The following is a 10,481-nucleotide window of genomic DNA, read 5'->3' as shown; positions in this document are numbered from 1 at the left end:
CTTACGCTTTAGGCTCTACATTCTTTCTAACACTCTGTAACTCACTCAAATATGTATTTCTTGTCACTTAATCATATTTAATTATGCAAGTTTCGCCTAGTTGTTATATAAGTCCTAACGGTTTTTCAAATATTTTGTAACTGACGATGATGTTTGTAACATCGAAACATGTCTTCGAAATTGAAAAATGTCATAACTTTCTTAAAGATAACGATTTGCTTTCTGCTGTCTCGACCTTTTGACACCAATCGCTAATAAGATTCTACGATCTCAGTGAGTTCTACACAAGCGTGTTTCTATTGAAGGGAAAATCCCTCTATGTTAAACTTGCATTGAAAGTATCAACGTTTGCCTGACAGCGGCTGCTGGTAATCGGGCTGAATCAGTATACTGCAAGTCCTACACCAATAGCGGTTTCAGCGCTTCAGCAGCAGGGAATTCATATTTTAAAAAAAAAAATAAATAGGTCTTTATTGTTTTTTAAGCAAAAATACATGCTAAAACAAGAACAGTTACATTAAAAATAGCCGAAAGAAGTAATTAGAATTACAAGGCTATCGACATTACATTAAATAGCTACTCTATATTTGAAAAAAAGCCTGTTAAAAAAACTATTTTTAAAACGCTGGGTATTAACCCTAGGGAGTTGACTACTAGGAACTCGGAGGCGCGCTGAACTTTCTTTCATTTTGGGGACGGAAGGGTACAGAGGGTGACCGGGCATACCGGAGATCTTCTTGAATAGCGAGCGATCAACCTCTTCTAATACGCCATATATGTCAATTCGGTACGAAACATATTTGCGTTTAAAGCAGCGCTGTAGAAAATTCTGAAACGTCGTTAATTCAGGTATTGAGGAGGCGTACACGGGTAGACCGTACGTTAGTTTGCGTAGAACAATTGATCTAAAAACGTAATCTACGTCTGGTTGTTGGTATCCCTCTTTACGTTAACATCTTATCACATAAAGACACTTGTTGGCCTCCTGCAGCTTAACCTTAATATGCTCGTTAAATCTATGATTACTTTGTAAAGTAACCCCTAACATTTTAAACTAGAAACTTGCGTTATATTGTTCACAGGGTCTATATCATGAGCAACCTTCTTACAAAGTATTAGTTCATTACATTTTTTAGGATTACATGCCATGGCATTATCTTGGGTCCAACTGAAAAACTGATTGACAACCTCTTGAGGAAGATCTATTTCATTTTTACATACTTTGACTAGAAAGGTGGTGTCGTCAGCATATTTAACTATGCTGGTAAGGTCATTATCCCTAATGGCCAAATCGTTGATAAACAAATTAAAAAGATGGGGCCCACTGACACTACCCTGGGTTGTTCCTTTGTTCACATTATGCCATTTGTAGATAACACCCTTGAATATCAGTCTTTGTTTCCTATCCATTAGAAAGCTTAAGTACCAGTTAACCAGATAAGGATTGAGATGAAGAGCCTTTAGTTTTTCCCCAACTAACGAACCTTCAAAATAATATTTCAGATCTTGTGACTTTACGGAAAACAATAGTCTGAAATGAAATGTCAGCTTTTTCCACTTCCTAATCTTTGTTACAATGAGCAATAGAAAAACGTGTCACTTTTAGTGGTAGATAGAGATATAATATAGTGCTTACAAACAAATGCAAAGGATGAGCACAACGCGACGGATGACAACAGGAAATCAGGCAGTATTAACAGAGATAAAACAGACAACATAACCTGTCAAGCGAAAGGCTTTCTTGTACATGGTCCATATGAAAACGTTATTTAAAAACACATGCAGCCCAGTTATTTCTTAAAATCCTCTAAAACTAAGCATACATAACCCTCCAGAAAAACAAAAAAGGAACTATAAACGGTTGGCTGTTGTGGAAGCCAATTTTTAACAGAGATGCTTCCGGCCATTTGGTTGATTTTAAACGACGACGAAAAAAACTGAAAGACCCATAGCTGTAGATAAAAACATACTCTTTCAAGATTCTGTTTACCTCTTTTCATTTGAACAATCTAGCTGTGTCCGGGGCGGTGCATTCTCTCTTCCTGTTGCTTCGACCTATTTAATTCATTTTCGAGGTCGGTGCGAACGGCGACGTTTGATACATCTTTTCTGCGCCCTTACGAACTACATAATCGTAGTCTTGAAAACAAATACATTTGTTTTCCAATGTGCCCTCCACAACATAGAAATGGCAGTTTAAATCCAGTGCCTTTCGATCGGTATGAATACCACTGCGTAAATTATTTTTGACTACACAAGCGGTGAATCCGCGATTTCCTATTTGAAGAGGAAAGCATCCCCGATAGATTGAAGTTCGTTACGCTTTCATTGTTAACGGATTTTGTGCACTATTTTCAGCGCAGCGTTCGACGTTTTGTCTAGACTAGTCAGGACCTTTAAGGTCAGGTACACAGTTTCATGGCTGCACTTTCCATATTCCGCTCAGCAGAGACAAATCTCACACTTATCCGCCCCTCCCCCAAATTCTTTGTTTGTAATCTACCAGATTCTGGGAGACACGTGACCAGATCCAACCAGGGTCTCTCGACGGGGAGGAGAGAGAACCTGGGAACGAGGTTGCATTCCGGATTCCGGATTTTCGTGCTGCCCGAAGCAAGAGAGCTAGTAAGCCCTAATTTATTTTAAATCGTATCTTTCAAATAAAGAAATTTAAAGCAAATTGTTGTAACATAATAATTGTCACTAGTAGCTTCCGGACCGGACCGGATTGGATCGGACCGGAGCAATAACAAAATTCCCGTCCAAAGTAGACACGTGAAATCCCTGGGTCACCAGTTAAGGTTACTTTCAACCTTCCCGGATATCCTTCGGGAAAAAATTCGTACGCGCGTTAGTTTCAATAAAATCCTAACAAACTATACATCAGAAAAAAGCTAAGTAAATGTAGTTTACGATAAAAATATTGTTTAAGCGAGTTTTTCTTTTGGTAAGTGTCAGGATCGGAGCCGGTAAGACGTGAAACCGCCGAGGGTTCGTCTATTGAATTTATCGGGTATCGCATGCCGCAGCAGGAGCATAATCACTGCACAATGTTATTCGCAAGGCATCAATCAACAAAAGTTTGTCAGGAAATTCCGATATTTAAAATATCTTTCCCGTGGCGTCCACTTACACGGTGGTTTCACGTCTTACCGGCTCCTGACACTGCAAGGAAAATTCGATTAAACTATATTTTGTATCGTAAACTATATTTATTGAGACTAAAAATAAAATAAGTATCCAAGGCTGGTTATGCGGCTGTGAGGTTGTATATTTTGTTTGTTAGGATTTTATTCAAACTAACGCGCGTACGAATTTTTCCCCGAAAAACATCCGCGAAGGTCGGAAGTAACCTTACCTGGTGACCCAGGGATTTCATATGTCTACTTTGGGCGGGAATTTTGTTATTGATCCGGTCCGCGTTCTGTCGATCCGATCCGATCCGGTCCGATCCGGTCCCATCCAGATTTTGTTCTCTTCATCTACTCGCAAAATAAATGTTTTTTTTGCGATTTATACAACTTTTTGTTCACCTCAATGTCGCACGCGTCCGTTTGTAAACAGCACTCGACCAAGAGGACAACTTTTATAGTCCATGTCCTGATTTACGCGTACACACTACCGACTTTATCTGAAGCCTCTTACGCAGACTTTAGAAGTAAGGATTGCATGACGAGCCAAAACACTCTACGTGTGTGTTGAATCCATCCGGCCATCTTGGCTCGAACCACAACAACGTTAATATAAAAGATGGAATACACAAGAGTTAAAGTTTATGCCAAAAGTGTTTCCGTTCTTCTCCATAACAATTTTTCCACTCTAGTGTTTGACTTAATTTGCGTTAATTGTTGATTTCAGTTTACAGTGTTCCCAATTAGCGCTCCAGCGCTAGAACGACTAAACACTTAAATAAAGTTCCTTTCCTTCCTTTCCTTTTACTTTGTAAATTGGTGGGGTAAAGTACAATTTTGAGATAAAATCTCTACTCTTACTTTCTCTAGCGCAACCGATGTTGTAACTCAGTATTTCTGTGTACGCGACATTATTTTGACACGGTATAAGAGTACTCAAGGCCTTTTTTAAAATCTGTATCTGGGCCAGTACAAACCTAGTTTTGTTCTATACTCCGTTTTGGAAAAATCAGTCCTTGTTTCATACTCCATTACCTGCTGATAATTTTAAAAGATAGAGAATAAGTGTAATTCCGAGTAAATGCATTGTGTCTGTAATACAGGCGACAAATGCAGAGAAAAGTCTACTCATAATATTTCGATATAAATTTATATCATCTTCAGACTGAGGTGATCAACAGGTAGCAGAGATTTAAATACTGCATATGGTACATTAGCATTAATAAGCACGTGAAGAATAGGAGAAAGGAGAGGGGAATAGGAGAATAGGCAAAGTTCTCTACTGGCTTTTAAACCAATGTTCAAAGAAGGTTCTGAACGCTTGATGTAGTAAGCTTCTTTGTATAGTAATAGATTCCAGTTATCATCGCGGTCTATTATTTGTGTGTTACCATGTACGGTTTGGGTGAGAAATTCTTTGTTCAGTGCAGCAAAAGGGGGGTTATGCTTATTGATAAAAATGTCCGGTAAGTTGTATAAACCTTGCCAGGTGATCTGGTAACGTAACTCGAAGGACTGGGGAGAAAAATTTTAACGCCGTATCCCACAACCGCGCGCGGCCTTATTTTCGAATTCAACATGGCAGAAGCGAGGTTAGATCTCGTCGGGTCGACTTAAATGTTCAATTCAGTAACAGGAAATGTGGTAGACACAGAATGATCTGTTGAGTTTTGGCGATGGAAATACTGCAGGGAGTTTGGAAACAACACCTAAGGCCGCGTTCGGTTGTGGGATACGGCGTTAAATTTTTTTCCCAGTCCTCCAAATTACGTCACCAGATCACCTGGTGTATATATTTGATCTGGTCACAATGGCGTAGATGTTTGTATATCGCGCTTTCTTTGTTCATAAGCGCATGTTCTTGTGTGCGGACAAACAGAGTTCTGTTCGTTTTGCCGATGTACAAAGAATTGCAACCGGGGCAAGTGAATTCATACCTAGCATGTTTCATACCTAGTCCAAAGTTCGCGTTTTATACCCGGTCGGCAGTTTGCCTTTTTTATACCTCCTCAGCGTTTTAGACATGCTCCGTAGTCCGCAGTCGGTAGTCTTCCTTATATACTGACCGGAGTCGATATCGTTAAACATTTTAAACTAAAAGATTAACGATAAAAATAGGTACGCATTGCGTGCGTGTGGTAGTGCGGTAACTTGACACTGTGCTTTATTCCATAACTGTCAGCTGAGCTGCGTTTTGTTTTTCAGGACGTAATATGTAAAATATTAAACCCCGAAAGATTGAAGAAAATAAATGGGAATCGATGAACATTGGCTTCGAGGCTTTTTTTTCACAGCGTACTCTGAGCGTCTGACAGTTCACTGAAGTTACAGTGAAACCGGTTGTTCGTTTGCGCGCCACTTTGCAATATTGTCACGCAATGTTGCATTTTTGATTGGCACTTTGCTCCGAGCAAGTTGAGGGTTCAAATTTCGCAAGGTACGTTTTTAGGAAGTGTCGATCGAGAATAAAAAAAATTGCCACCAGCAACAAATTTCGATATGAAAATAACATAAATTCTGTGCCGCGAATATCAAAAGTTGCCATCAGCGAAAAACATTTTGGGAGATTGTTCTTTTGGCTGCACAACGAAAATGACATCGATTTCAGCGGCCGCCTGTGATCAAGTTACCTTGCGTGTTGCTAACAACTGGATACATCTGTGGCAATGACGACAAGACATCGGAATGTTGTTTTGTTAGTAAGTTTTTTTCCTTTCAAGTGTTATAAAAGGCGACAAGAAATGTGCGAATTCAACATAAAGATCACAATCGTCCAACTCTTGAGGTTCTCCATTTTTTCTGCAAAGTCAAAATTTCACTCTCCTAGACGAGGTTATTTATCACCAGGTAATTTCATTGTTTTGGAAATAGAAACTGCTTTATTATTCATCAGCGTCACAAATTCTTGCCGATTTTGGGGCTTGCTTGTTGAAATTCAAGCAGGCTTCCAAGAGGCTCTGCCAGGGTAAATTCCGACAAGCGACATGGCCTAAAAAGTAGCGACAGCATTTAAAGTGAAATCGCGACAAACGACATCCTTTCTTTAAATTTCCGACAGCAACGTGAAACATTGACAAAGCACCGACACGAGCCCTTTTAAATTTCAGAAAAGCGACATGGGACCCCACCCCGGCACGGCCTCGCAGACCTATTTTCGAACTTCTGCGAGTTCTGTCATTTAGTGCACAACCAAACTGAAAAGTGTTTCGCGGCGAATGTGTGAAATGTTACGTCACATAGATCTAACTTTCATTAGTAGAATGGGCCCTTTGCAGGATAGTAATCAGATGGTACAAATCCGCCATACTGGGACGCAAATTGCGCACTGGCACATCTAAAACAAAGGCTAGTTAATCTAAATTTTCTTTGTTTTAGATGTCCCAGTGGGCAATTTGCGTCCCAGTATGGCGGATTTGTACCATGTGATCACTATCCTGCAAAGGGCCCATTCTACTAGTATACCAATGCAAATGCTGTAATCTGATTGGCTGAGCCATTGAACACTATCAGCCATTAGTGTGCAATGGCTGGAGTTCGTCATGGAAATAACAACGTTTTTCTCGTTTTTCCAAAGTTTTGGAGGAAAATTTGGATGCAAATGGGTAATTAAATTTCTGAGAAGTCTAAACGAAGGACATTTACGGTTTCTCGACTTTCAAAAAAGTTGAAATTATTGAAAAAGCTGATGCGCCCGCGCGCACCTCATAGAAATCGAGAGCGAATAATCTAATTGTTAAATAATTGCAGATCAACAGTAAGGAAAAGGGAAAGAAACTGCTAAGTTAATAAATGTCTACCAAGCCGCGAACCATCGATAATTCATGTTAAAAAGGTTTTGCACTCCATGAAGAAACAAACAATTTAATGGCTGATAAATTAACACTTCGAAGTTTGATTCCATTTTCGTCCAGACTAAAAAGCATGGTACGCTATGAAGGAGTTCAGAAGCGATTGTTTCTTCAGCAAATTTTCCGAAGAGGTCTTATCAAAATGAAACACAAAAATCACAAAAATCAATTAATAGAACTTTATTTTCACGCGATAATGTTTAAAGCTGAATTGCTTGTGCGGGTCGTGCACAAATGAAACCAATAGGCCATTTCCGAGTTCATGTCTGCCTCCTCTTCAAAGCGAGTCTAGGTGCCAAGTTTTTCTTATGAAAATTAGTTTTCATTCATATGTAAAGTAGAACTAATTACCATCACAAAAACTTCGCACTTAGACTCGCTTTGAAGAGGAGGCAGACATGAACTCGGACATGGCTTATTCAAATTAATACATATCAAATCATATGGTTTTGAGGAGACGGGAAAACCGGAGTACCCGGAGAAAAGCTTCCGGAGAAGAGTACCAACAAACTCAACCCACATATGACGCGGGATCTGGGAATCGAACCAGGGCCACATAGGTGGGAGGCAAGTGCTCTCACCACCACGCCATCCATGCTCCCTCAATTTTCCAGGCTTTTCTTATAGTTACTGCCAAAGTAGCGTTGACAACTGCGATGATCTCAAAACTTAACTTGTAACATCATAATAATTCATAAAAATATTGCCATATCTTTAACAAAGTGTTGCGGCTGGTGCACATGCTACACGCTTATGCGACGATCAGTAACAGCTTCGCCTGCATTGTCATAAAACAGGAGAGCGCAATTAATTTTCCCTCCTTAAGGAAAAAAAGGAAAATGGCTTCAGTCAGGTACCTTAACTCCTGAATCCCCTGCTACCTCCTAAATTATAATATAAAAACCAGGCGCGTAGCGTGGCCATTTTTTCAAGTACGCACAAGTACATATGATCTAGAAACCTAAGTAAACTGAGCGAAAAATACTGCGTTCTTTATTTCTTGTCGAAATAGTTGTGTGAATACAAGCAAAGAACAAAGCGTCTTGCCCTTATTCTGAGCAAACTTGGCGCAAACAAAACATTGTTTTGGTTGTTCTAGCGTGACTGGAATTGTCAAGAACGTTCTCGCTCCTTGGTCACGAACGTTCTTGGAACGTCGCTCCTTGCACGCTGGCCAAACAACACTGCATTGCTAGTGCAAAAAAACGTACAATGCAAAACTAAGTTAGAACATGGTATAGCTTTTGTTTTAGTTTTTAGAATTTAATCAAAGTGGTGCTTTCATCACGAAATCTTGGTTGCGTACAAGTAAAATGTTAAAAAAATAGAAACAATTGCTAAAAAATTCAAAATTTTCTGGTCACTTCAAGTTCGCATGTGCGTATATGCGTATAGGACGCTACGCGCCTGAAAACTGGCAGTAATCAAGGGTTAGTGAGGTGCGGGACTGCGGTGGCAGTCGATGAATGTATAAATTCTAACCGCAGTATCAACTATAATCATGTTACATTTAAGTGGACGGATATTCTGTAATCTTGCCAATGTAACCCGTAGTGGTTACATGTGGAGCGGGAGAAAAATGTGTAGATAAACCAGACAATTCCAACGCACAGAGGTAACGAAACGAAATGAACTTTAATTGGAGTAACGAAAAAAAGCAGCAGAGAATGGAAGAGGTCGTGTTTAAATTAAAACTTTGAGAGTGAATAGCAATCTGATGTGTCTTGTAGCTGTGAACTGGTTGTGATGAGATTTGTTGGGATGAAAATTTGTTGTGTTGTTGTGGTTCGAACTAAAAAGTAAAAGGAAAAAGCCTAAATAAGCCAACGCCTGTGGATATATTACTTGGCTTACGCGCACGAGGCATTGCGATGCAAAACTAAGTAAAAACGAAAATAATCATGCTACATTAGGCCGCGGCTGCAGGCGCGTAGCGTCCTATACGCATATACGCTCGTGCGTACTTGAAGTGACCAGAAAATATTGAATTTTTTAGCAATTCTTTCTATTTTTTAACATTTTACTTGTACGCAACCAAGATTTCGTGATGAAAGCACCACTTTGATTAAATTCTAAAAACTAAAACAAAAGCTATACCATGTTCTAACTTAGTTCTGCATTGTACTTTTTTTTGCACTAGCAATGCAGTGTTGTTTGGCCAGCGTGCAAGGAGCGACGTTCCAAGAACGTTCGTGACCAAGGAGCGAGAACGTTCTTGACAATTCCAGTCACGCTAGCACAACCAAAACAATGTTTTGTTTGCGCCAAGTTTGCTCAGAATAAGGGCAAGACGCTTTGTTCTTTGCTTGTATTCACACAACTATTTCGACAAGAAATAAAGAACGCAGTATTTTTCGCTCAGTTTACTTAGGTTTCTAGATCATATGTACTTGTGCGTACTTGAAAAAATGGCCACGCTACGCGCCTGAGCTACACGAGCGATTTTTTGCTCGCGCCGGTGATGCGATTTTTTTTCAAATTTTGTCGCGTCGCCGGCGTGAGCAAAACAACACTCGTGTAGTCGTTGCTTTACGATAATAAGCTAACGGCTTTAACAACGAAAATATGAATAAAACGACTTACTTTAGTCTGGGTCCGAGTAACTATGGTAGCTGATAAAAAAGTAGAGGTAGAAAACGACTTGCTTTAGTCTGTCAGCAAGTAGCGTTGCAACAATCAGCCCTGTGTAGTGATGAATAAATGAACAAAGAGAAATAAGATCCGAATCACGGATTGTAAATAGTTACATCAGTTATATGTAGATGTAAAGCGCTTTAGAATATTTATAATGTAATAAGCGTGTATAAATTACTGAATTGTTAGGGTTATTTTTTGAATTATTAAAACACAAACCACAAGTCATTGACTTGCAATAACATCAACAAGGAAAGAAAACGTAATATGACCGTATAGCCAAGGCTATTTCGAATTTAAACCAGAGGTGGTCATTGAAACACGCAAAATCTAATAGGAGTCGCAGCGACCCTTATTAGTCCTTTTGATTTGTTCGGTCTGAACCAAGAAACAAAACAGAGTATTAAAAACCTTCTGCAAACGATGAATATTGAATAACGAAACGACCAATAAAGTGAACTAAATTATAGAATAAAAAGCAAAATGAGAAAGTCAAATCCTCAAACATAACAACTTACTTCGATCAAGCTCCAAAGATAGTGAAGCAGTGAAAATCTGGAATAAAATGCTGCGCAACACAGTTTCTTCCCCCCTACTGCGTGGTCAGAGTTCATTCTAAGTTTATCACGTGTGCTGGATCAGGATGGAAAAACTTTCTACTTTAATTGTAAGGAAACGAATCAATCGGCAATGAAAACAATTTTGTTACACAATTAATCCTAATTTTTGACAATTTGACCCAAAGAAATCTTGCAGATAAATCAATTTTTACGCAACCATACCCAACCCCTTTTGCGAACATTAAGCGAAAATGCACTGGACACCGGCCAGAAATGGAAAATCATGGCGATTTTTTTCCGGAAGGCAA

The 10,481-nt window shown here is 39.4% G+C and overlaps 1 long non-coding RNA gene across 1 annotated transcript in view; it reads right to left on the bottom strand.

The window, feature by feature from the left end:
• LOC138026031 (uncharacterized) overlaps positions 1-10,195 on the bottom strand; it is a 19,399-nt gene extending 9,204 nt beyond the window's left edge. The window contains exons 1-2 of the long non-coding RNA XR_011127219.1: positions 10,132-10,195; positions 9,563-9,661 (exon numbers count right to left, since the gene is read on the bottom strand). This is a non-coding gene — a long non-coding RNA (uncharacterized lncRNA). The remainder of the gene's footprint in view (positions 1-9,562; positions 9,662-10,131) is intronic.
• Positions 10,196-10,481: the final 286 nt, after the last annotated feature.

The sequence above is a fragment of the Montipora capricornis genome, chromosome 12, assembly GCF_036669925.1.
Source record: "Montipora capricornis isolate CH-2021 chromosome 12, ASM3666992v2, whole genome shotgun sequence".
Taxonomy (NCBI): domain Eukaryota; kingdom Metazoa; phylum Cnidaria; class Anthozoa; order Scleractinia; family Acroporidae; genus Montipora; species Montipora capricornis.
The sequence above is the reverse complement of the archived record's forward strand: the minus strand, read 5'-3'. Positions and strand labels throughout refer to the sequence as shown.